Source organism: Prionailurus bengalensis, chromosome C2, assembly GCF_016509475.1.
Source record: "Prionailurus bengalensis isolate Pbe53 chromosome C2, Fcat_Pben_1.1_paternal_pri, whole genome shotgun sequence".
Taxonomy (NCBI): domain Eukaryota; kingdom Metazoa; phylum Chordata; class Mammalia; order Carnivora; family Felidae; genus Prionailurus; species Prionailurus bengalensis.
The window spans coordinates 41,874,954-41,901,786 of NC_057350.1; the positions used below are offsets into that span (position 1 = coordinate 41,874,954).

General features: G+C 34.8%; 1 protein-coding gene and 1 pseudogene across 2 annotated transcripts in view; both read left to right on the top strand.

Annotated features, from left to right (window-relative positions):
• Nucleotides 1–26,833, top strand: part of EPHA3 (EPH receptor A3) — a 356,646-nt gene that overhangs the window by 173,085 nt on the left and 156,728 nt on the right. The window lies entirely within an intron of this gene.
• Nucleotides 23,161–24,304, top strand: LOC122491332 (annotated as a pseudogene).

Below are 26,833 nucleotides of genomic sequence, written 5' to 3' on the forward strand. Positions count from 1 at the left end.
TAAAAAATATTTATTTGTTGAAAGGAAGAACTTTTTAATTTATGCTTGGTTTTTAACAGGAAAAAAGAAAACATAGTTGCAGAACAATTAACAGAAGAACAGTAACTAACATTTATTGAGTTCCAGGCACAGTTCCCACTCTCTATATGTAATGAAGCCTTTTAAAGTGCAGAACAGTCCTGGAGGGCAAGCGCTATTGTTATCCTCATTTTACTGATAAGAAAACTGAGGCATGACCATCGTAAATACCTAGCCAAAGGTTATATGAAGCGTGGTAAGAAAATTAAAATTCTAAACCAAGGAAACCAGGCTCTCAACGGTAAAAAAAAAAAAAAAAAGCCCTTTTATCATTATATTGATGCTTTGCAATAGAAGGGAGTGATAATGGTAAGGTCAGTAAGAGTGACATTTATAAGGTTGGTTGCTGCTTGAGGGCTGACCCAATTAAGGGAGGCTGTGATGTCAGCTAAATAGAAGAGAGAACTGTCACTATCTGGAATAACTATAACATTCTGGGAATATATATTTTATAGGTAAACAAGTTTATTAAACATCCCTGCCAAAACCCTAAGGACAAAAGAAAGGAGTTAAAGAAGAGTGAACAAACGTATTTAGTTCAGCATTAAAAGTTTTTTAGAAATAGAACATTTTCATAAAGACCACTGAGGTCAACACCCTTATTTACGGATAGAGAAATAGGAGATTCCCAAGATTACAAGGTTGATTCTGACCCAAATTGGAATCAATTGTCTTGAATCCTGCCTCAGCCATTTCTTCTCCTCACTCAACGTTCTCCCTAGGTAGAACATTGACTTTGATTTTTTTCTTAAAAATTGAAGAAAAATACACCAAATGGTTTATTTTCCCTTTTTTTTCCTGACAACTAAATATATATCTAAATATGGTAATATAACTCAGATTACTATTCCAGTTCCATAGAGATATGACTACCTGATAAGAAAACACACCAGAATTTATTTTTTAAAGGAAAAAATAACCTAAGATGTGCATGCTTCCTAACAAAAGATGACTTACCAAGGGCTACAAAAGAATACCATTTTTTATAAAAAATTTGTTCAGTGTTTATCTGTAATAGTTACCGTGGTAAAATGCAATTTCTTACATACATAGTCAAAGTTGTATATTCAGGCTAGGGTATATATGCATTTGTCTTTTTAATATAATACTCTCTGAGAGCAGAACATCTTTCTAAATGGATGTGTCATACCATTACTTGGTAAGACATGAATGATTACAGCCTTAAACTGGCAATACGCCTTCCTGACACAAATATAGGACTATGATGCTGTATAATGTTGACATTTATAGCCACTTTCATAGACTTTATCTCGAATCCTTGAGTGGATACAGAGTATATGGCATATCTATTTTAAAGTGCCTGTGTGTGGACAAGCACAGTAACTATTATGTGATGAAAAGTGTTATAGACTTCACTGTCCCATTACTGTGGGTTATTTTAGAACCATTGTGAATACAGACTTGAGTCAATCCTTCTGTGCTAATGGCAAATGGTGACTATAACCTAGCAATGTTCTCAGGTGACAAACCCAACCAAGGGTCCATATAATTAGTATGATAATAAATATTGTTTATGTAAACCTTGGACATTACTAGTTATATTAAACTCAAAAGCATCATAATCATTACATAAATGATATTGCCTTTCCTCAGTGTTACAGAAAGGCGAGACATGGCTTAGAAAATTTTCAGAATAATTAAAGTTTAAACCTCAAAATGTAAAGCATTTTTATTTAATCTAAAATTGATGGGAATACTTCTTTCTCTTAAAAGTTCTGAAGATATATTCACCTTAGTTGATGGCAAAGTTTTACGAATGGATGTATTAATTATGAGATGACAGTCGTTAGAGTAACAGGAAATAGTAATATACCACCTACTATGTGAAGGACAAGGCTTTTGTATGTATTAGCCTCTGTAGTCATCAGAATAACCCCATGAGGTAACTCGTATTATTACCTCTGTATTACCTGCTAAGGAACTGAAACAGAAAAGTGAGTTAACATGCTCTTTGTCACAGAGCTAGTACGTGGTATCTAGCCGCCTATCATCAGGGGGCACAGAGGTGTATAGACCTTAACTTTTGTGTATCGGAACTTCTTTAGTGTGGGGTGTGGGTTGGTAGAGAGAAACTGATGCTTGGTTCTGCCTTCTATTCTTTATTCCCAGTGACAGCTGAGACTGCTAATCAAGTTGCCTTACAGATGGCTAAATTTGGGATTAAAGTTGGTACTAAAAATTAATGATTTCACAATTTACTCCTGAGGGTGTTCTATGATAAAGGAGAAAAATTATATGTTATATGTTAAAGTTATCCATCCTTTATAGTGGGATCCTAGAGCAGACGGACTGTGCCAGGCAAGTTTATTTGAGAATCTGAACCAATTTTTAGTTTGTTGAATTTGTCTGAGATATATATGGTGTATAAATATATAGTATGCATAGATATATAGATATGTAGATATGTAGTATATAGATATATATTAATATATATTTAAATGTTTTATTTAAAGAACCTCATGTCAGAAGTTACAACTTTATCTAATTTTCTGAATTCTTCTCAGTGACAGTTTAACAATGGGAGTTTTTGTGCATGTATTCATGCAAGGGGATGACACGGAGAGACACATCTACCTGTCCATTTTAGTTTTAACACAGCATGATGAATTTGTTTTCACTGTTACTGTTAGATGTAGAGGTCAAGGGAAAACTAGTAGTAGTCATTCCTTGATAAAAGGATTTGCAAGTAACTTGTATTCTTTTTTTTTTTTAGAGTTATTAGGTGTATTTTATAACTGAAATAAGTTAAATTCAGACCCCTATATGTTGATGTAATGTTATGGGTATTTTGTTTGTAATGTATCTTTAACGGCAGATTTAAGGAAAGACCTATGGATAACAAGATTCCACTGAGTTGAATGGTGTGTGACTAGGTTTCTTCCCTACCATACTCTCCTTGCTAGGATGGCTGGCTTTGTGCCTTTTTCTTTTTCTTTTTTTTTTTAAGTTTATTTATATATTTTGAGAGAGAGAGAGCATGCAAGAGCAGGGGAGGGGCAGAGAGAGGGACAGAGAGAGAATCCCAAGCAAGCTCCACACTGCCAGTGCAGAGCCTGATGCAAGGCTCGAACCCACAAACCAGGAGATAATGACCTGAGCCAAAATCAAGAGTCGGACGCTTAACCAACTGAGTCACCCAGGCACCCCTGTGTCTTTTTCTCTAAACCTGATTTGTGGTTAGCATAATGTAGGGCTCATCACTAGCACTGTCTAATTAATTAACGAGTGAAGACAGATCCACATCCCGCTTAAGCATTTTCACATGCTATGGCCATGAGTGAGTCACTGAACCTCTTCCATCCCTCGTACCATCATTTATATAATGTGAGAGCTGGCCTGGACTTACTTCCCCGTCCTTGTGTACTTTGATTTCAGGATTTTATAGGTAAGATTATATATCTAAGAAATAACTATAAGTGACGCACAATTCAACTGTGCATATTTTCATTCTTAGTTTGCATTATGGAGGAAAAGAAGTTTGCAAAAAAGTTTCAGTTTTTTATTTAACAATATTCTCTAAAAATCATGTCAGAGAGAGAGAGAGCATGCACATGAGAGAGTGAACATTTGCATCAGTTTTATAAATTAACACTTGATTTAGGCCAATCTTCCATAATAATAAAAAGATGAGAAGAGATGAAAGTTATTTACAAGAGTCTTGAGTAATAAAATCAATAGAAGAAGGCAGATATAAGATAACTTATGGTCAATTGTAGGTACTTAAGACTGAAGAATTATTACCAAATCGCTGAGGACCTTCAAGTGTGATGTTGCATGAGATTACGTGTAAGGATCATTTGCTCCATTTTATGACTCTGTCACTTAAAAGATCAGAACTTTCCACCCTGTGAGGCTAGAATTTTGGCCTGGTTTATGGGACATGTGCCAGCTGGCCAGGATAAATGAAAAGATCTGCTTCCTCAATGAACTTCTGATAAAGTATGATCCTCAATCTACTTTTTAAAGAGGATTAATCTGAATGTATGGTACCACCAATGCCTGGGGAACAGAGATGAATGTAAATTATCTGGCAATCAAATTAATATTGAGTTAACAAACTCTCACGTTCTAGTGCCAATAAGATTTTGGACTCAATGGGCTAGTAAGCCTAATTATTTCTATGGTTTGAAAAAAGGCAGTAGAAAAACAATTATTTTCAGAAATCCCTTTAATAATGAATAAAGGATTATTTTATTGGGAAGGTAGAGGAGGTTCAGGAAGGCACTTACAAGAATTAATTTACTTTAGCTTTACATGAAACTTAGAATTCTAACACATATTGCCACATCCCCTAAAATGCCCTGCTTTCAGAAGCTATTTATGAACACAATATTTCGTTTTTCAAATGTATTACCAAAGTTTCTACAAAGTCTCCATATTTAGCTTAATTCTTTCTAATCTTACTCTCTCCCTTTTACACATGGTTGCTGAAATTTATTCCAAATTTCAAAAATCTCTGAACTGACTACAGATTTGTGCACGAGACTTTTTTAAGGACTTGTTTCTTTTGGATGAATACCAAAAAGGGGACTGGCTGCATCATGTGGTATTTAAGCTTTTAAGAAGGTGCCAGAATGTTTTCCAAAGTGCTTGAAACGTATTCTATTTCTGGTAGGAGTAGATGAGAATTCCAGTTCACATCCTTGTCAACCCTTGGTATGGTCAGTCTTTTGTCATAGGTGCATATTTGTTATCTTGTTGTAGTTTTGATTTGCATTTCCATTAAGGTAAAGATTTTGAGCATCTTTTCATGTTCTTATTTCCCATCTATATATATTCTTCTGTGAAGTGTGTGTTTAAATATTTTATCCTTTTGGGGGGATTGGGGATTACACCATAGAGGACCTGAGTTCTTTGTATATACTCAACACAATTCTTTCATCAGGTATTTGACTTACAGATATTTTCTCTCAGTCTGTGGTTTAATGCTTCTCATTCTCTTCATAGTGTCTTTTGAAGAGATGAGTTTTAAATTTTGATCAAGTCCCATTTATCAATTTATTCTTTTATCAATTGTACTTTTGCTGTCACAGCTAAGAAATCTTTGCCTATCATAGGAGTTGGCATTTTTTTTTCTTTAAAGGGCCAGATGTAAATAGTTTGGGCTTTTTATCCACACAGCTTCTGCCTCACTAACCATTTCTGTGCTTGTGGTGTGAAAGCTGCCACAAAAAAAGTATAAATGAATGGATGTGGTTGTATTCCAGCAATTATTTACTGAAATTTGAATTTCACATATTTTATGTGTTATGAGGTACTATTCTTCTTTTTAAAGTTTATTCAATCATTTAAATTCGTTAAAAAATATTCTTAGATCACACGAAATAGAAACATAGGTAGGGGGTCAAATTTGGCCTATGGACTGACCGTAGATTGCCAACTTGTTCCTAACACAAGGTCACAATGATTTTCTTTTGTGCTTACTTCTAGAAGTTTTATGTATATTTTTTCCAGTAGGTCTATGATTCATTTGAATTTATTTTTGAATGTGATACAAATTTTGGATTGAAGTTCTTTTTTTTTTTTTTGAAAATGGCTGTCTGATTGTCTCAAAACATCTATACTTTCTCCACTAAATTGCCTTTTACCTTTCTAGAGAATCATTTGTCACTGTATTTGTGAGTGTACTGCTGAATTCCTTTCTGTTCTTTTGACCTATTTGCCTATCTTAACACCAACAACACAACATCTTGAATTAAGTCTTGAAGTCACAAGTGTTAGTTCTCTAACTTTGTTCTATTCAGATCTGAATTATTTAATAGATATATGACTATTTAGGTTATCTCTTCTTTTTTGAGTGAACTTTATCTCTCAGGGAAATTTTCAATGTCATCTAAATTGTCAAATTTATTGGAATAAAATTTTTCACAATAGCCACTTACCGTTATATTTCTATACTATATAATCTGTAGTAATGTCATTTCTCTTATTCCTGATATCTGTAATTTGTGATTTTTCCTTTATTCTTCCATTTTCAATTTCACCGATCTTCTCAAAGATCTGTCTTTTGATTCCATTGATATTCTCCATCCCTTTGTTTTCTATTTTATCAAGTTATGTTGTGATCTTATTTTCTTTCCTCAGCTTATTTTTAATTTAATCTGCCTTCTTCTTCTTCTTCTTCTTCTTCTTCTTCTTCTTCTTCTTCTTCTTCCTTTTCTTCTTCTTCCCATTCTTATTCATATTTTGTTGTATTTCCATGGGCAAGCTGAGGTCATTGATTTAAGACTTTTCTTTTTAATATCGATACTTTGTGTTATAAATTATCTCTAAGTACTGCTTTATTGGCACTGTCTAAATCCTAATATGTTATATTTTCATTTTCATTCAATTTAAAATGCTTTCTAATTTACATTTGTATTTCCTCTTTGAACTAAGTTTTATTACAGTGTTATTATTTAATTTCCAGTATTTGGGTATTTTGTTCAGAAGTCTTTCTGTTACTGATTATGGACTTAATTCAGTTTGGTCTCAAAAAAATTTGTGTCACTTAAATCTTTTAAAACTTATTTAGGCTTGTTTTATGCCCCCAAACATGATCTATCTTATAAATGTTTTGTGTGACCATAAGGAAGGTATGTAATATGAGTGGAGTGTTCTATTGTCAATTACTTCAAGTTGGTTGACTGTGTTGGCCAAGTCTTTTCTACCTTTACTGATTTTCTCCAAACTTGTTCTGCCAGTTATTGAGAGATAGGTATTGAAATATCCACCCACTAGTATGTATTTGTCTGCTTTTCCTTGCAGTTCTTTATTTTTTTCTTCATGCAACTCTGTCTTCATGTGTATAAATAAGCATGTATGTGATTGTGTTTTCCCGATTAATTCACAGCTTTATCACTTTGAGATGAATTTTATCCTATCAATATTCTTTATTCTGAAATCCCATCTGTCTGACTTAATATAATCATTCAGCTTTCTTTTTCCAGTGTTAGAATATTATATCTCTTCCATCCTTTTACTTTTAACCTATATGTGTCTATATTGAGCATACAGTTTTGTCTTGCTTTTAAATCTAACTTAACAATTTCTGCCTTTTATTGGGCTGTTTAGACTATTCTTACTGTGATTATTGATAGGTTTAAGTCATTACCTTGCTTTGTTCTCTGTTCCTTTTTTCTTTGTTTTCTTGTTTTTGTTCCTTTGGGTTAAACAAGTAAATTTTTATGATTCTATTTTATTTCCTTTGTTAGTTAATGAAATTCTCACTCTTTTATTTTTGGTTCTTTTTTAGTGTTTTGGGAGGGTTATTATGTATATTTTTAGCTTATCATAGCCCACCTTTAAATGATATTATGCAATTTCGTGTATAGTATGACAATCTTGTAGTAGTATACTTCCTTTTCTACCCCCCTAGGCTTTAAGCATTATTTTACCTTTATACATAGACTGTAAATCTAATAATACATTGTTCATATTTTAGTTTAAAAATCCAGTTATAGGGGCACCCGGGTGGCTCAGTTGGTTAAGCCTCCAACTCTTGATTTTGGCTCAGGTCATGATCTCATGGTTTGTGAATTTGAGTAACGTGTCTGCACTATAAGTGCAGATCCTGCCTGGAATTCTCTCTCTCTCTCCCTCTCACTCTGCCCCTTTCATTTGTTTGCATGCATGTGCATGCACACACACTCTCTCAAAATTAAATAAATAAACTTAAAAAATCCAATTGTATTTTTGAAAAATTAAAATATTTACAACTCTTGTATAATTACCAGTGTAGTTACTAATGCTGTTATCTTTAGTTCTTTATGTAAATCTATATTCCTATCTAGTATCATTTTCTTCCTGAACGATTACCATCAACATTTCCTGTTGTTTAAGTTTGCTGGTGATAAATACTTCACCTTTGGTTGACTGAAAAAGTTTATCTACCCTTCTGTTTTGAAAGATACTTTGCTGAGAATAGAATTTTAATATTCTATTTTCTTCTTTCAATATTTTAAAGATGTTTTTCCACCATTCTTATTCTATGATGAGAAATATATTGTGATAGTTATTTCCTTTTATGTGAGGTGTCACATCTGTGATTGCTTTTAAGATTGGCTCCATTATGGTTTGGAACAATTTGTTTATGAAATGCCTTGGTGGAGTTTTCTTTGTCTTGGGAGTGGGATTTATTAATCTTAGATCTGTGGGTTTTTAGTTTTCATCAAAGTTTGGAAAAAATTCAATTATTATTTTTTTCAATATTCCCCCATTGGGAGCTCCAGTTATACATATATCAGGCCAATTAAAGTAGGCCTTAAGTTCATGGATGCTCTTCACTTTTTAAATTGTTTTTCTTTGTATTCTTCATTTTAGGTAGTTTCTATTGCCATGCCTTCAAGTTCATGAATCTTTTTCATTATAACATTTGTGCTGCTACCAATCCAGTTTAGTGTAGTTTTTATATAAGATGTTATAATTTTTTAATGTAATTTCGACACCCAACATAGGGCTCAAGCTCACAGCCCTGAGAAAAAATCTCACATCCTCTATAGACTGAGCCAGCTGGGCTGCTGTAATATTTATCTTTAGAAATTTATTTGGATCCTTTTTATATCCTTCCTTGTGTTTAACTTTTTGAATATATGGAATATAGTTTTAATAACACTGCTGATGTCCATACCTACTAATTTTAACATCTATGACAGTTCTGGGTTGATTTTGATTGATCGATTTTCCTCTTCAATATGAGTTGTATTTTTCTACAAGCTTGTAATTTTTTTTGGAGGGGGGTGCCAATCACTGTGATTTTCACCTTCTTGAGTGGGAAGTATTTTTGTGTCCCTGTAGTTATTCTTGAACTTTTTTTACGGGACACAGTTAAGTTATTGAGAAATAGTATGATCCTTGTAAATTTTGCTTTTAAGATTTGTTATGTGGAATCAGAGCAGTATTACGCCAGCAGTTGAGTATTCCTCCCGATTGACACAAGACATTTCTATGTACTGTACCTAATGTTCCATGAATCTTGAGGTTTTTCAATTTGGCTGGTGGGAGCAAGCATTTCTCCGAGTCTTGTGGGAGCACCAACCACGAAGCCTCCAATCCTTTTGCGTAGTTCTTTCCCTGGCCTCAAGAGGGTTTTCTCACACATGGGCTGCTCAGTACTCTGCTGGAAGCTGAAGAAGCATCTTTCACAGATGCCCTTCATCTCTGTCTATGCAGTTGTCTCCTCTCTGGTATTCTTCCCTGAGAACTCTGGTCTGTCTGGTTTCCCTGGAATTTCAGCTTCACCTCCTGAAATCAGGGAGTTTCCTGAGCTGCTCTGTCCTGCTTCCTCCTCCTTGTGTTGTAGTCTGGGAAATCTGAAGGCAGTAAGATGTTACATTGTAGTGTTCATCCCATCTATTTACCTTTTCTTGAGGATCACTGTTTTTGTTCCGTGATATTCAGTGATTTAAAAACTACTCTTTCATATTTTTTTGTTCCTTGTTTTGTTTTTTCTTCTAATATGGTAAATCCAGTCCCTGGTATTCTATCTTGGTCAGGAGTTAAGGATTGAGTTTTGTTAGGTATTAGTCTCTTAAAATAGTCATCTGTATTTTAAAATTAAGTATCAGAGGTATTGAGAAAGGCATATAAGCTTATAAAATAATGTCTGCTACAGATGCTTAAAATGAATAAACAGTGTGGGGTGTAGGTCAGTTAAATATTATAGAACAAATTAAAACAATATATAATTAGCCACTAACTGGTTTGTAAACACAAGAGTTCAACATTGTAAGAATTTGCTGAGGATTATGCATTTAGAGACTCCTACATAGACAAAGTATAGTGTTGGTAAATTTTCTGAGGCTGGTATATTCATTTGGAGAAAGTCTTTCCATGTAGGTGAACACCGCCTATTAGAAGTGTGTTGTGATAAATGATTAAAGAAGAGATAATTTTAAGTAAGAGGGTAGTAAAAGATGATAATATGTTTGAAAAAGTATATAAATTCTAGTTTTTAGAAACTTTGAGTTTGTTATTTTGTATAAAGGCAGCAATAAACAATTAAAATTGTGGAACAAGTTTATAATAGGATGCTCACATTTTGAACAAGAATAATCAGGATGAAGTGACAGGGAAACAAATATTAGAGAAAATAGTAAGAAACTTATACTTATCTAAACAAAATTAATAGGTTGGTTGTATGGATGAAAAGAAAAGACAGGAAAAGGATTACATATAAATTGGCAGTAGTTGGTGATTGATGATTGTATGCAGGAAAGAAAAAGAGGAAAATTTCTAAGATAACTGACATTTAGATAAAAGAGCATAATGAAACTATCAACAGAAAGTGAAACATCAGCAGAGCTTAGTGTGGAAAGCTAAAACTAAAATGAACCAAAGAAAAGTAATCATAGTAGAATAAAATAATAATAAATAGAAATACTTATTAAATGTACAATATGTGCAGGCACTATGCAAAATTCTGTACCTGGACCATCTCATTCAATCATCACAGCATTGTTATAAGCTTTATGAGTATCTGCAATTTACAAATGAGGATATTGATCTGAGACTTATGCTCAAGGTGATAGCAAGAAGTGGCAGGGTCAGGATTTGAATCTCAATATATCCAGCTCCAGAACCTGGTTTCTTATTATCAGTAATTACCATTGAAATGGTGTAGGCATAGCTTTAAAGAAAATATTTTGTGCAGGAGTCTGGCTAACACTGTATGCCAAACAGTAAAATATAATTGATTTGCGAAATATCTAGCCTTAAATAACAATTCTGATAGCACTATGTAGCAACTACTCTCATAGTTTTGCCTACCGACATTCTGAGAAGGTATGACAACCAAAATAACTACAGGTTTCTGTATCACTTACATCAGTTTTTCTTTTGGACATAAGATTATTTTATTTTTGTTGTCACATTATGTTTTCCCCTAAGCCCAACAAAGAAAGAATTTAAAACAGTAGAGCTAGTATTTACCAGGACTTGAACCACAATAGATTTATGCCTTGGATAATTGTGATTACTTCATTTTGTTTATTGTGTAGCTACTCGGTAAATCTTCTAATTGACAGGAACTATTAAAGTCTCAAGACCAAGATGTCTTGTCTTTCCCCCATTGGATGATATTCTTTCTATCAGGAAGGTAGTATTTATTCCAACTCACTTATTTTTCTGAAATAGAAGCGGTAAAAGGAACATCAATATAAACTATTCTTGGAACTCATTTAACGTTATCAATATATGTAAAGTTAGATGTACTGACAAAACTGCATACTCAGGGAGTACAAGCTAAGAAGCAAAGAGAAAATGGTAGGACTGAAATACTTAATACATACTGTGTGTCCAGACACCATGCTAAACAGTTCTGTTTAGATGATCTCATTTAATACTTTCAACAATTATCTCCGTTGTCTGAAATTTGCCCTGTGTCACTCAGGTAATAAGATTTGGAGCCAGATTTCAACCTTCCCTGTCTGACTTCAGAGCTCAGGTTTTTAGCCGCAATGTCGCACTGCTCTGTCCTAAGATATACTGAGTCAATATAGCGTCTGCCATTTATTTTAATAAAGGAAATCCTGTGTGGCAAAGCCAATTCCTTAAAAGTGAAATGTCTCAAAACGTAGAGCCTAAGTCTTCTTACCACACTGCCATACCTGTTCTCCAGAGACTTCTGAGTATCTTTCTGCTCCTTCAGTTGTAAGTTATGTTATATGTGAGACCTGTTTATAAAGTAGTGTGTCTGATCCTTCTGTGAAGGTACCAAGTCATACCTTCAGAACCTATGACCCATTCTTTAAATAAATGCAATAGCAACACATTTTGATTCCTCTCCCCACCCCCAGATAAATTGAACTTCTTGTCTAAGCTGAATTTTCATAGTTGTTAAGAATTATCCAGAGTCAAACCTGGTGGGTAAAATGAATTACCAAATAAGAAAGGCCATTTAGGGATAAAAAGAAAAGAAGAGAAGAAAATGAATCACGGATTTAAAACACTTAGGAAAAATTTCTCATGTGGCTCATAAAATGTCTCTTGTGACAATGTCAAAAAAGAGTTTTCAAAAATGTTTTGAGTTTCAGCTGCATTGTAGGGTAAATGTTCAGTCTTCTCAATTTTCCACTTTTAAGCTGCCACGATTATTTGGAGTGATATATTGTGAGATATTTTTGATAGAAACATTTGATAATGTCACTTTTAGTAATAAAACATATCTTCAGTCTTAAAAGAGATTTTACTGAGCTTACTTTGAACAAAGACTAGCACATTACCACACACAAGGGATTAATAAATGTCACTCTCAGTAATAAAATTGGGTTTCATATTAATTAAACCGAGTCATGGGATACCTTGATTTACATATTTAAATATTTTCATCTCCCCATGCTTATGGGTGTTTGTTATGGATTCAGCAACTATATTCAAGGAATAGTTACAGTCATGTAAGTCCTAATGCATTTCAGTAAATATAAATTATGTAAATTGAGAGTTAAGTGTAAAATACCACAGGATACTTATTTAGAGTTGAAATTATAATCTTTTCCACAAATTTCCATGAATGAGGATATATTTTTTTTTCCTAAGAAGCTCAACATAACAGAACATACCCTGGATTGTTAATCTAGGATATTATATTGGTGTTGATAAGCTCTGTAAGAGTAAGTGTATGATGTATTAGAACACATCGGGGGTGTAAGGAACTGAAACAAAATGTGATGTGGCTGTTTTGTGAACATTGATCTTTTTAACTTTGGGTGTATTCAAAACTCTGACTACTTCGCCACTTTAGAAAAACTTTACTTACACCAATGAAAGAATCTTGCCTGGACGATTTAAACAAACAAACAAATAAATAAATACATAAAACACATGTCATGTTAGGGAATGCCATTGCCTCAACTTTGTCATTTTATTTTCCAACCTATAAAATCCCCAAAGTTGCGTCATCTGTAATTAAAAGAGCAATCTATTTAGTCCTTACTCTAAAGTCAATCATATTCATGCTGTCACATAATTTTAAATTGTAGTGCTGAATAAAATCCTTCTATACGATGACACGATTTTTCCTCCTTCTAATTCCTTTGCCTGCTATTGATCATCTTTTTATCTACTTTATAAAAGCCTCTCTTTATTCTAGTTGATATAATGGAACAAAAGGGATCCTAACGTTTAGCTTGCTTTGTGGGAGGTACAAAAGCCTTTTATTCCATATCCATTTGAGGAGTTTGACTCTATGCTAACTCAGTACAAGTTGAGAATAAGGCACTGAGTAGGTGGGAATGATTAGAGAATTGCAGTCAGAAGCAAAGTGGTGAAAGACGTTGTGTGGGAATGAAGAATACCATATGGGATTCATTTCATGTGTATATCATGGCTGCTTATTTTTCTAATATCCTTCTCTCCACATGTTTTAAGATATCTGCAAATCTTCAGAATGTCTTTATGTTCTCTGAATTTAGAGCCATAGTGGTTCCCTACTTGCTTAATCCTCTCCTAAAGTATAGCTCCTTATTATTGCTCTTCTATATAGGTCTCTCGTTCTAAAGGACATTAGAATTTCAAAAACAATATCGTATGGTCCAATAACAGTGTTTATGACAGGATTATGTAAAGTAGCATTTGAACTTATTCTTTTCCCCTTCCTTTTTTTCAAACTGTGTCTTGACTTTTAAAATAATGTTGACTGATGGTGTTTACCCTGCACATGTTTTATCTCTGTTTTTTCCATTCGTGATACCTATCGTTGCTCTTTTCTGTCTCTGTTCACTGTTGTCTTCAAAAGCTTCTTTCCCATGCCAGTTTTTAAAAATATTTTCTCTTTAATTCAAAAGGGTGATCTTAAAATAAACCTTAATATCTGGAAAAGGGGGAGAAAGAAAGCAAGGAAGGGAAAAGGAAGAAAGGAAAGGTGAAAGGAAGGAAGAAAGCCAGGGCAGGAGAGAGATAAGGAGGGGATAATTTATTACATTGAAACTGGTTGTCATGCATTCTTATTACTCCTATACATATGTCTATAAATATCAGTTCCTTTACAAAAATGTGAAGGAGCAAGTTAGTCCACATTAAAAATGATACTTGAGAGATATTTTGATTATCTGGGAACATTTCAAACAGATAACCATCTCGTGTTGTTTTTATTAGTCTCTGTAATATATTCAGGAGACTAAAAATAAAGCCAACTATTTTTTTATGGTCTGAAAAAAAATAGACTTCTTACACCAGGAAGAAAAACAAAAAGTTTAGTGCAGAAAACTTTTGCCACTCGCAAATAGTTCAGATAGGCCTTTGTGTAACTCTGTGCTTTTTTGTCTAAAGTCACCAATGGGAGTTCGAACTTGCTGTCCCTTTATGTATTTCACTAAATGAGAGCTGACGCAGAACTGCTTTTCTTCTCTGTGCCTAGTTTCAAACCGTTGAACACCTTTATTTTCTTTTACACTGACAATCTGTTGAAACTCACAACTAAGACAACTTCCAGTTCCTGTAGTAACCATAGACCCTGCTTTGCTACTCACTTGGATGTAAATGTAAAGGTGGTTGGATCTTTGGATCAAGCCGTGGCTTTTGATAAAATTTTCATCACCAGCACTTCACCAGACTTAGTCTGTTAGTGACAAACTCCCCACTTCCTGTCTAGTCCAGTGTGGGCTGTATTTTTGAGGTCTGATTTTAGCCCCTGTTACCCTTCTACCATCTATTCTTAAGACAGACACGAGGATGTTTTCAAATTGGCCAGTTCATTTTCCCCTCTGCCCCGTACCCTCTATGGATTCCCCGTTTATTTAAGATAGAAACCAGAATTCTTATACTGGCTTTGAATTCCATACATAATTTGACTTTCGGGACTCATCTCCCCCATCAGTTCCACCACACTGGACGCATTGGACTCCCTGAAGTTCCTGAACTATATCCTCATCCTAGGGCCCTTGTCCTGGCTGGTTTTAGTCCAGGAATAGTTTTTCTAGGTATCCGCATGAGAAACGTAGAAACGTCCTTACCTCCATGAAGTATTTGCTCACATCCATGACAAGCTGACTGCTCTATTTAAAATATTCCTCTCACACACTTCTTAACTTTCTTAACTTCCCATATTATTTTTTTTCATTTTAATTACTGTTGTATCTAACAGAAAACATAATATACATATTCATTATATTCCTTACTTATTGTCTGTTTCCTTTCTCTCTCTCCCCTTTCCTTCCCTGCTGTTCAGTGCACAATACAATGTCAACTCCGAGAGGGCAGGGTTATTTGTTTTGTTTCCTGATGAATCTTAAGCACCTTGAAAAGTTCATGGAACACTGTTACCACTCAATAAATATTTAATGAATTTATAACTGTAAGTGTTTCCAAAAGTGTCATTAGGTTAATGAACATCCTACTTTGAGGTTGATCTTCTCTAGTCGCATGTTTAAAACTTTTTGAAAATTTCATTTCTCGGGGTGCCTGGCTGTCTCAGTCAGTTCAGTGTCTGACTTCGGCTCAGGTCACAGTTAGTGCGTTTGAGCCTTGCATCAGGCTCTGTGCTGTGCTGACAGCTCAGAGCCTGGAGCCTGCTCTGGATTCCGTGTCTCCTTTTCTCTCTGCCCCTCGTCCTCTCACACTCTGTCTCTCTGTGTCTCTCAAAAATAAACAAACATTAAAAATTTTTAAAGGAAATTTAAAAAATGAAAATTTCATTTCTGACTATTTAAAACTGCATTGCTTAACAAGTTTAATATGGAGCATCCCTCTCTTTTGCATCAGGAATCATTTTTATTTATTTTACTTTTTGTATTTAAGTTTTTTTAATGTTTAATTTTTTTGAGGGAGAGAAAGAACGTGAGCAGGAGAGGCACAGAGTGAGAGGGAGACACAGAATCTGCAACAGGTTCCAGCCTCTGAGCTGTCAGCAGAGTGGGACAGGAGGCTCAAACTCTTATGAGATCATGATCTGAGCTGAAGTCAGATGCCTAACTGAATGAGCCACCCACGTGCCCCAGGAATCATTTTTAGTTTAAGAACTATCCCATATCCCATATATACTTGCAATACTTCCCATTTTCTCACACCTTTTTTTTGTTTTATTATCTTTTTTTTTCTTACTGTGTTAATCATCTTCCCATTCTGAATATCTATTTTAGTCCTCTCTGTGATTTTATAATTTTCAACATAATGAGCTGTTTAGCACAGCACATGAACATTGCTATAGTTTAAAAGAAGAAGTAAAGGCTAAGAAAAGTATTACTTTGAATGACAGATTATACCACCTATTAATAGAGGATAAAGTTGACATGTTGTAATTCTAGTTTTATTCTGTGAAAATTTGTAAATAATTTTAAAGTTTGTAAGTACAGGACATTCCTTTTTGAACCCATCATATAAGGTAGAGGAAAGAATATTAGATTGATACTTAGAAAATCATAAATAAATATTTCCCAGTGTTACTACTTTCTCATTGTGTAACATGAATAGGCCACTTCACATTTCTGAAACCTACTCTTTAATATCTGTTTACTTTTGAAATTCACTCATTCTACTATATATTTGGGATTCTTGGTTGTTAGATGGGAAACTGTAATGTGTCTTTACTGACCTTAGTGTTTGCACCGTTGTCCATGCTGATCATATCAACTCTTTGGCTGCTCCCACTTTCAGATCTGTGCTTTCCTGGATTTGCCTCCTTTCTCCTCACAATGTATGTTCAATCAGATTGGTTCACTCTATTTTACAGTGCAGAGAATAAACCTTTGTGAAAACAACTTGCTTTTGTTATTCTAACAAATTAGCAGTAAAGTACCCAGTTAAATACCATGTAGAACAAAGGTAATTTTTCATGGAAAGCTATATTTCCTAAAAGGGGAACCATGGATGCAAAAATAAGAGACTACTATGATGTGGAGTTATTACTGCTACAGTCATTTGGTACCTTGGCAGATGTAGCTGTACAATAGTCCTTGTCATTGTCCTCACCATCACCCTCATCGTCACCAGTATTCTTTATGTACTTACTCTGTTTTAGGAGATATTCTAAGCATTCTACAGTTAATAGTGATTAATCTCAATAATCATAGTATGAGAGAGGTAGTGGTTTGGTCCCCATTATACAGGTGAAAACTGGAGGCACAAAGAGGTTACGTCATCTGTTTAAGGTGACAGAATTTATAAACGGCGAAGCCAAAATTCTAACTGAAGTGTTCAAACACATTTTTCTCAATTACTTTATTATTTTTATTTTGTTTTATTTTATCATATCCATTGGACTCTAGGCAGAGTATTTAAGTCACCTCATGACAATTAACTCTACTGAAATTATCATGAAAGCAGAAGTTGAGGTTGTTAGATGACACCATGAATATTTGTGGTTACCATAGTCTTCATGTTAGCGCTGGCTTTCAGAAAATTTAATTTTCCTACTTCAACCATCTTAACAAAGTATTCCAGAAAGTACTTAAGTGACCATATTAAAGTTCTAAATGACAAATTATAGTGGAATTTTGGGTTAGACCTCTGGGAAACAAAGATATGGGCTGTATAATGGCAGTAAAATTAATGTTATAAAATTCAGGTCTGATAGATTATCAGACTGGCTTTTCCAGGTCGGTTCACCTAAGCTCAGTCTAGCCATTCATTCATAGCAAATTGTGAGTAATCCTCAGAAAAGCCCCGTGGGTTTGCGTCTGTTTGGTCCTGACTATGCTGTGGTTTGGCTAGGCTGAAAGCCGAGAGTAGAGATCTGTGTTGTCCATACTTGTCAGGTGATACTTGCCAACTGGGAAATTTGTCCTCTTCAATTCGATCCAATCCTTTCTCGATGAAGCACTTTCAAGGGCCTCTTTGGTTAGGAATAAAGAAAGCTTCAAATTTGAAAAATTCTCATATTAAGGTATTTGTTCCTCTCACATTTCAAAACATTAGACCTATATTTGTAACTTCAAATTTAAAGAACAGTAGTTTGACATTATATTTTGTGTTAACGTCTGTGCACTAGTGTAAGTGACTACGTTTTCGTAGGTGTCAGGAAGTTTGATGAATTTCAGTTTTCCTGATGCATAGATTTTTAAAGTGTCTTCTTTACGTTTACATTGTACCTGAGATTGTTTAAACCTAGAGACACTAAAATCACCATCATCATCTCCATCATCATCATCTAGCATAATCATGGAAAAACAAAAAAAAAATCCTAAAATTATCTTGAATGTTTCTAGAAGGGGAACATTCTTGACCAGTTTTGGGGTAGCCTTGGGGTTTTCAAGTGCAGAGTCTTAGCACACACACACAAAACAAAACAAAACAAAACAAAACAAAACAAACTAATGATGACCAAAGAAAACAAAACCACCAAATAAAGTATTAGAAATTTAAATATTGTGATGGACTATAGCATCTAGCAGTTATTGGAATTTAAGAGTGACTCCAGAGAATGTAATCATTAAAAACATCGATTGCCTGAATCATCCAATGAAGTCTTGGTAATTCTTAAATATTATTAGCCCCAATTAAGCAACCACCAAGTATTTGTTGAGTATGCATTATATATTTGGTCTTGAGTTAAACTGTGTGAAATGTATTAAGAAGGATGATATAGCGTTAAATCACTTTTATCCAAGATCTAACTGCACAATGGTAAAGAAAAAGACCTACACGTGAAAAGTATTAGATAACAAAACTACATATAAGGTAAAGTACATGGTACAGTTTGTAAATACAACATTCCATATGTATATGTATATATATGTATATACATATACATAAATATATATACACACATACACTGTATATGTGTACGTGTGTATATACATATATAGAGAGAAACTTAGTGATGGATATATACTACAAAAAAAGAAAGAGAAAAAGAAGTTTGAGAAAGGGCATCAGTGCTAACTAGGGTCATCAAACATGAGAAGTAAACAGAAGCTTAATAGAGGAAGCTTGCTATGACCTGGAGTAGAGGGAGGGACACGCAATGGAGAAAATGTGGAGCCCTGATGCAGGAAGCAACTGAGAATGTTGAAGTGAAGGTTAAACTAAAAGTCCTAACTGAAATAGTAGAAAACAGGTAGGAATAAGTGAGCCAATTATTTATCGACTATAGTTAAGGAGTGATGTTTGAACTTTGCCAGTAATTTGCAACAATAGATTTTGAGCTGAGAAGTGACGTTCAACTCAGCAAACATTATGAAGCACACCTTGGTCATAGTTGGCTGCAGGTGGTGAGAGTGAGGTATTGAGATTTGCAGAGTGGTGAAGAGGTTTGTGTAAAAAGAGCTGAGAATAATGATCTGAATGCAACTCAGTAATTCTGTGTCAATAATAATAATTAAGAAGTTTAATATTGTGGGGTGCCTGGATGGCTCAGTCAGTTAAGTATCTGATTCTTGATTTCAGCTCAGGTCATGATCTCATGGTTTGTGGCATCGAGCCCCTCGTCAGGTTCTGTGCTGAGAGTGTGGAGCCTGCTTAGGATTCTCTGTCTCCCTCTGTCTCTGCCCCTCCCCTGTGCATATACGTTCTCTCTATATATCTCAAAATAAATAAATAAACATTTTTAAACAAAGAAGGTTAATATTGAATGCATATGTAAAACAGATTAAGTGGCAAAGGCAATGGGTTAAGGAAGATATTCAATCTTTTTTTGAATACCTTTTCATATGAATGATCACCGGTCCCTAATCACTATATTTAGGAGGCAAACGGAAAAATTCTTAGAAATATTTGAGAAGTTGGAGAGTAAAAAGACAGTAAAATATTTGAGAAAATTCTCAGAAATTTTTGAGATATTAGTAAAAAAAAAAGATGTCTCAACATTGTAGACTGCAAGAAAGTAAAGAAGAAGCCCCTTGAGGTTTAACAATTGAAGGATTGGTCTTGCCTTTTATCCCAATTGTTCCCATTAAATTGGTAAAAGTTGGAGAGTTAATGGGCATAAGAAAGTAGAAACAGGAGAGGATACCCTTTCCATAATTGTTTTGGAAACAAAATTAATAGTTACTTCAGCATGGAGAAGGGGACTATGAGAGGATATTCTTTTGTTTGTTTTGGTCAGAAAAGGAGCGTCTTGAGCTCATCTATAAACCATTGGAGGAGAGGCTAATGAATATGAGCAATCATAATTGATAATATCTAACATGGGTGACGTTGTGAGAATCACATGCAAGTGGAGGGAGTATGGGAGAGAGAAGTACTAATTGTTAGTGATGGACTCTCAAAGTCATGAGGTTTTTTTGGTGAAGAGCGCCACACATTTCCGGCCTCCTGCCCCGCACATGTACACACACACACACACACACACACACACACACACACGCACACACACACACAGAGCCCCACATCTGTCTGGGCCTTTAATAACCTATTGCTCGTATTCAGAGCACTAATCCTGTAGCTTAGTCTTTACTGTTAATGTTATTTTAATTCATTTATTTGATAGCCTTCAAATAAGAACACTTTCAGTTTTAGTGCCAAGCCTGGGTTTCCCGTGTCAACAGGAATTTAAGTCAAACTTTTTTTTTTAATTTTTTTTTAACGTTTATTTATTTTTGAGACAGAGAGAGACAGAGCATGAACAGGGGAGGGGCAGAGAGAGAGGGAGACACAGAATCTGAAACAGGCTCCAGGCTCTGAGCTGTCAGCCCAGAGCCCGACGCGGGGCTCGAACTCATGGACCGTGAGATCATGACCTGAGCCGAAGTCGGACGCTTAACCGACCAAGCCACCCGGGCCCCCCTAAGTCAAACTTCTAAATGTTTTTAGTAAGTAACTGAATACAGACTTACAGGCCTTGAGAGATATTTGGGTCCATCCTTCCTGTCTTCTTTCTACACAGTAAAATACCTCCATACACACAAATATTCTGTTTTATATCACTCTCAAATCCCGTGGTTTTTGTCACTCTCCACATCTTGTGTATTAAATAAAGCTCAGCAAAACTGGACTCATTACTTCAGAATGAAGATTCTTATAGCAAGTCACATCTCTGATGGAAAACCCACAGGGTGATCTTCACAAGCCTTAAATTCTCTGTTCTAAGTAGAAAGTGGCACAATTTCTAAAATGTCCACAGACTGTCTCACAGTAGAGTTTTTAATGAGCTGATATCTGTACAACCCGTTGAGCAGTTCAAACCAGGGTTCTTTATATATATAGCAGATCTATAAAAGTAAAGGACAAGTAAGTAGAAAAGCATATTAGATCATGAGGGCACTAATTTTAAGGGGTAGGAAAAATATAGAATATAATAACTTTAAAGAAAAAGTAAAAATTGAAGACACTCTCACAATTATCTCTATAAATGCACAGAATAATGTCAGACTGCTTTGGGAAAATTATGAAATGCTTTCATAAAAAAGTCTTAGTGTTCAATAGTGTTTCTAAGCTGTATAATTTTATTGATAAATAATTTAACTTAAAAGCACTTTGGGGAGATGTAGTTTAGCTTAAATTATTTTAGTTCCTCCATTTCTTGATATAAACTACCTTTTTTTTTGCATTTTTTTCATATTCTGGATCTTACCGCAATATCCAAAAACCTTATTTATTCACCCTCCAAAAGGCAGGAACACATTCTGCTAAGTAAAACACCTATTAATTAATAATGAACTCCTGGAAATCAGTAAATAAAATAAATCTCCCAGCAATGCATCACTGTTAAGACTTGTTAGCTGTTTGAATATAAGACCTAGATAATCTAGTTGGACTGCTGATGTGTTAATAAATATATTAAGTATCAACATAGTAAAAAAGCAAATTTTAGTGTTTTGGAGATATCTTAGCCTGTAATTGTTTTGTTTGTTTTGTTTTATAAGCATAGAGATTAGCAGCACAGTCTTTAATACAAAACACCTGGATTCTTATCCATTTCCTGGCTAGTTATTTCACTTATCTATACTTGGTTTTATCCCCTTTATCATGGAGCTCATAATGATACTGATATAAAGGATTATAGTGAAAATTAAATAAAATGTCAGGAAGATACCTGACAAATAGTAAGTATTCTATGAATGATCATTCCTGTTATTTAATAGTTTCTCTCTTTTTTTCTTTTAATGAGAAAATACATAATGATCCTCCTGATGTAGAAAAAAAAAGGAAAGAAAGAAAAAGAAAAAGAAAATGTATTTCAGATTCTGGATTGCAAAGAGAAAAAAATATAAAATGAAAGAATTTAACTTCAACACATTTTCCTTTGTTCCCCTAACTATTAACCTTGACAAAGGAGTGCTGACATTTTGGAGAAATGGACTTTATGGTGAATATTACCTTTTCTTTGTTCTTACTTTTGACATTTTACCATGTCAACCAACAATCTAAGTGAAACCATGCAAACATTGGTGTCCAAAATGGAACAAAAGGTGATGTTGGGATTTGAGTAACAGAGACAGATTTTAAAATTCTGCATTTTGTTTCCATGTGTATCATTCACTTAGGCTGGAAAGAAACAAATCATAATCATAATTGAGTCAAGGCATTTTCAGAATTTTCAGATGTGCTCAAGTTCAATGTTCTCTTTAGTGCTAGCCAAAAGACCCGATGGATTTAGGAGAATCATGGTCCAAGCCATTAAGTGTGTCTTAAAATTCATGTTTAGTGTTCTGATTTAGTGAATATGGATTGTCTTTCTTCACCAAATGCCAACTCTGGAATTGTTTATTATCTACTTTATTAATACTTCCAAAAGGTTCTTTGACCTCAGAGTATTCTTCCTTGGCACAGGCACTTGTATTTTCAACACTTCATCGCTGGCAGTGCAACTTAGAACATTTTCCATGTAATGTCTGAAAATATTCTGGGACTTGTTGTCAGATGTGGAATTGGCAAGAATAGTGAAGAGTGGCTTTGGGGATGGTACAACTTAGGCATAATTTTGTGGAGAAAAAGAGGGACAGAGAGACACGAAAAATGAAAAGAAAATCCTTAAAGTAAATTAAAGGACAATTAAAGTTATAGAAGTGGAAGTGTGAAATCTGTGTGGCTTTTCACAGTCTTGGCACCTCACTTCCTGTGGTCAGCCAATTCCTCCACAAAGGTTTTTTTTGGTTTACTTGTTTCAGGCCTTTGGTCACATATATTTCTGACCTGTGGTAACAACAAAATCAACATGTAATGTGGTGTCAGCATCTTATGTGGCGTCCTCCGCTGCCCTCCCAAGTCATAGAGATGAAGGCTGTGTGCGTGCTGAAAGGCCAGGGCTGTGTGGAGGACACTGTCCATTTCATGCAGAAAAAAAAAAAAAAATGGGCCTGTTGTGGTATCAGGAGCCATTACAGGATTGACCAAAGGCGAGTATGGATTCCACGTCCGTCAACCTGCAGGTAACACACAAGGCTACACCAGTGCAGGTTCTCACTTTGATCCTCTGTTAAAAAAAAAAACACGGTGTGGGGCGCCTGGGTGGTGCAGTCGGTTAAGCGTCTGACTTCAGCCAGGTCACGATCTCACGGTCCGTGAGTTCGAGCCCCGCGTCAGGTTCTGGGCTGATGGCTCAGAGCCTGGAGCCTGTTTCTGATTCTGTGTCTCCCTCTCTCTCTGCCCCTCCCCTGTTCATGCTCTGTCTCTCTCTGTCCCAAAAATAAATAAACGTTGAAAAAAAAATTTTTTTTAATAAATAAATAAATAAATAAAACATGGTGAACCAAAGGATCGGGAGAGAAGTGTTAGGGACCTGGGTAATGTGATTTCTGGCAAAGATGGCAGGGCCAGTGTGTCTATGGAAGTTTCTCTGATTGCACTGTCAGGAGACCATTCCCTCACTGGTCCGTGAAAAACCAGATGGCTTGGGCAAAGGTGGAAATGAAGAAAGTACACAAACAGGAAACACTGGCCATCGTTTAGTTTGCAGTGCATTTGGGATCTCCAAGTAAATATTCCCTGTATTCCCTAGAACATCGTCTGAGTCCTAGTAACTCATATGTTATCTTGCTAGTTGTAGAAATTTAACTTGAAAAACATTAAACACTGTAACCCTAAAAGTGTAATTTTTGTGACTTTTTAATTGCTTTAGGTACCTGTAATGAGAACTGATTTATGATCACTTAGAAGATATGTATGATTTTATAAAACTCAGACTCAGTTAAAAATATCTCTTTCAATGACCTCTGTACTTTACCAGACTTAATAATCATATATGGGCGTTAAAAGTAATTGTCTGAATTTCTTTACTTCTCAGTCAAGCCCGCAATAAACAAATACACCATATGGCTCTGTATTTTGAACCTATTAAAGTATCTAAATTGAGACTCTAAGAAAAAATCACCATGTAAACTCTTTGCTGAAGGACTTACAATAAGGCTTATAATAATGCTCATCGTGTCTATTTATTAATAAGTCTCACAAATCCTAAGAAAACTTCTAAGAAATTGGAGATGGTGTATTTTAGAGACAACCTAAGATGTGAAAGTTCATTCACAGTTACACAATAACTTGTTTTTAAATTTTTTTAATGTTTTATTTATTTTTGAGAGAAAGAGACAGCGCGAGCAGGGGAGGGGCAGAGAGAGATGGAGGGTTAGAGAGAGAGGGAGACACAGAATCCGAAGCAGGCTTCAGTCTCTGAACTGTCAATGCAGAGCCCTAGGCAGAGCTTGAACTCATGAACCGTGAGATCACGATCTGAGCTGAAGCTGGATGCTTAACTGACTGAGCCACCCAGGTGCCCCCACAATAACTTGTTTTTAGAGTCCTTAGGGTTTTCTGTATAAACAATCATGTAGTCTGTGAATAAAAACAGTTTTAAGTATTCATTTCTAAATTTACGTTTCTCCTTTAAATTTTACCAATATGTGTTTTATTTTTCTCTGTTATATTTTTAGATCCAGGTACATTTATAAGTGTATTTTCTTCCCACCATGTTGATGTTGTTTTATGTCTCTCCTTATTTCTAATAACATTGATTTCCTTTAAGTTTGTTTTGTCTGATGTTCATATAGCTACTCCAGTTCTCTCATGCTATTATTTTCATGCTGTATCTTCTATCTTTTCACTTCCAACTTATTTTTGATTTTGAATTTAAAGTGTATGTTTTATAGATAGTATGTAATCGAATCTTGCTTCTCTGACCCAATTTCACTGACTCTGCCATATGTGTGGAGTGTTTCATTCTTTCATGTTTAATGTAAAAGTTAATATGTTTGGCTCTAGGTGTGCCGTTTGCTACTTCTTTTCTGTTTCTCTGAGTGCTTTTTCTTTCCCCTTCTGTTTCTCCTTTAATCTTTTCTGGTTCTGGTATACCATGATTTTGATACAACAATTCATTTACGCATCATTTTGATTCCTCTCTTCACTTTTAAATCACACTTCTTTGTGTTACTTTTTTTGGTGGTATTTAATGATTTCTACATCTCTAACTTATCAAAATCTACTTCAAGTTGATAGTAAATTGCCTCTGGTAAAATATAGGAAATTTTTATGAGCATAGCTTTCCCCTCCCCTTGCTATTGTCGTCATATGTATTATATATGTCTTATAATCAAATATAAGACGAATGTTTAACCACTGATGTGACTTCTAAATAACTTAAGAAAAGAGACAGTATATTAGTGATTAGTACCAGAAGGGAAAAAAAGTAAAAGTTACGAGACTTGCACTCCATTATCTTTGCTATTCCAGCTTCTAAATACCACATGTTTTTGTTCAGAGTTGCCATCAGTAAGATAAAATAACATGTCTTATCATGGGAAGTATATAATTTTTGTAAAGCAAACTATTCTTGTAAGAATTCCACAATTTTTGTGGTTCTATGGTGCAAACTTAGAATTGAAATAATTATAATATTAATTTGATATTGTACACACAGAGAGAGACAAACACATACTCGAAGCATTAGCATTTTATATTGCTTTACATTTTACTAAGCCCTTCAACCTGCCTTTCTCCATTTGGTTATGTTTGAGGGATCTACTGTTACAGAATTATTACACGTGAGTTAAATATGTCCTGAGAGGTCAATTTTTTTTGCCACAGATTATGTAGTCAAATTTCAAATTTGGTCAAATTATGTCACTAATTTCGCCATGAGATTATCAGCACAAGGTCAAATCAATTTTTTGATCCTCCATAAAAAGCTTCTTTTCTAATTTTTAAAGTTGTTTCTAACCTACATTTTTTGTGTTGTTTTGTTTTGTGACACTGAAAGCATAGGACTAATTTTTCTATAAACTAACGGGCCATGACCATTACATGGGGATGAATAAGATACTTTGTTCAAACAATGGGAGAACTCTAATATAGCGTGGATCAATGTGATGCAATGCAAAGCAGTTTATAATGTGCTGATCAAAGATCCAAAGCACACTGACTATAGAGTGAAAGCTCGTGGAAATAAATTATGAAAGGATACAAATAAAGACACACATTTTCATGACTGTGCCTCATTTCCAGAGCCCGGTGATAGTCTTGCTGTTCTCAGCATGGTACTCAACGGTGACCTCATCGGTAATGTAAGATGCATTCAGCTATCTGGCACCTAGATGGCAGCCTGCAAACTATAAACACAGTGCCTTCAAATGGACCATAAAGCCTGACTAAAATCTACAAATTAGTAATAGAAATACCTGTTACATCATCACATCATTTGGGTCCATCTAGCAAATTACTCCCTGATGTTTATATTTGAACAAAAAATTGTGTGTGTGTGTGTGTGTGTGTGTGTGAAACATGTGAATGTGTGTACAAAACTTATTTTATTTTGTTTGTTAAAATGTACCATCTTATCACAGGCATGTATGCCAACAGGAAAATGGACTTGAGAAGGACAGTGTTGGGGAGCATGCTTTGATTGTGTCACTCATACTATGTAATGAGACATTTGGAACAAGAACCATAGTTGAGA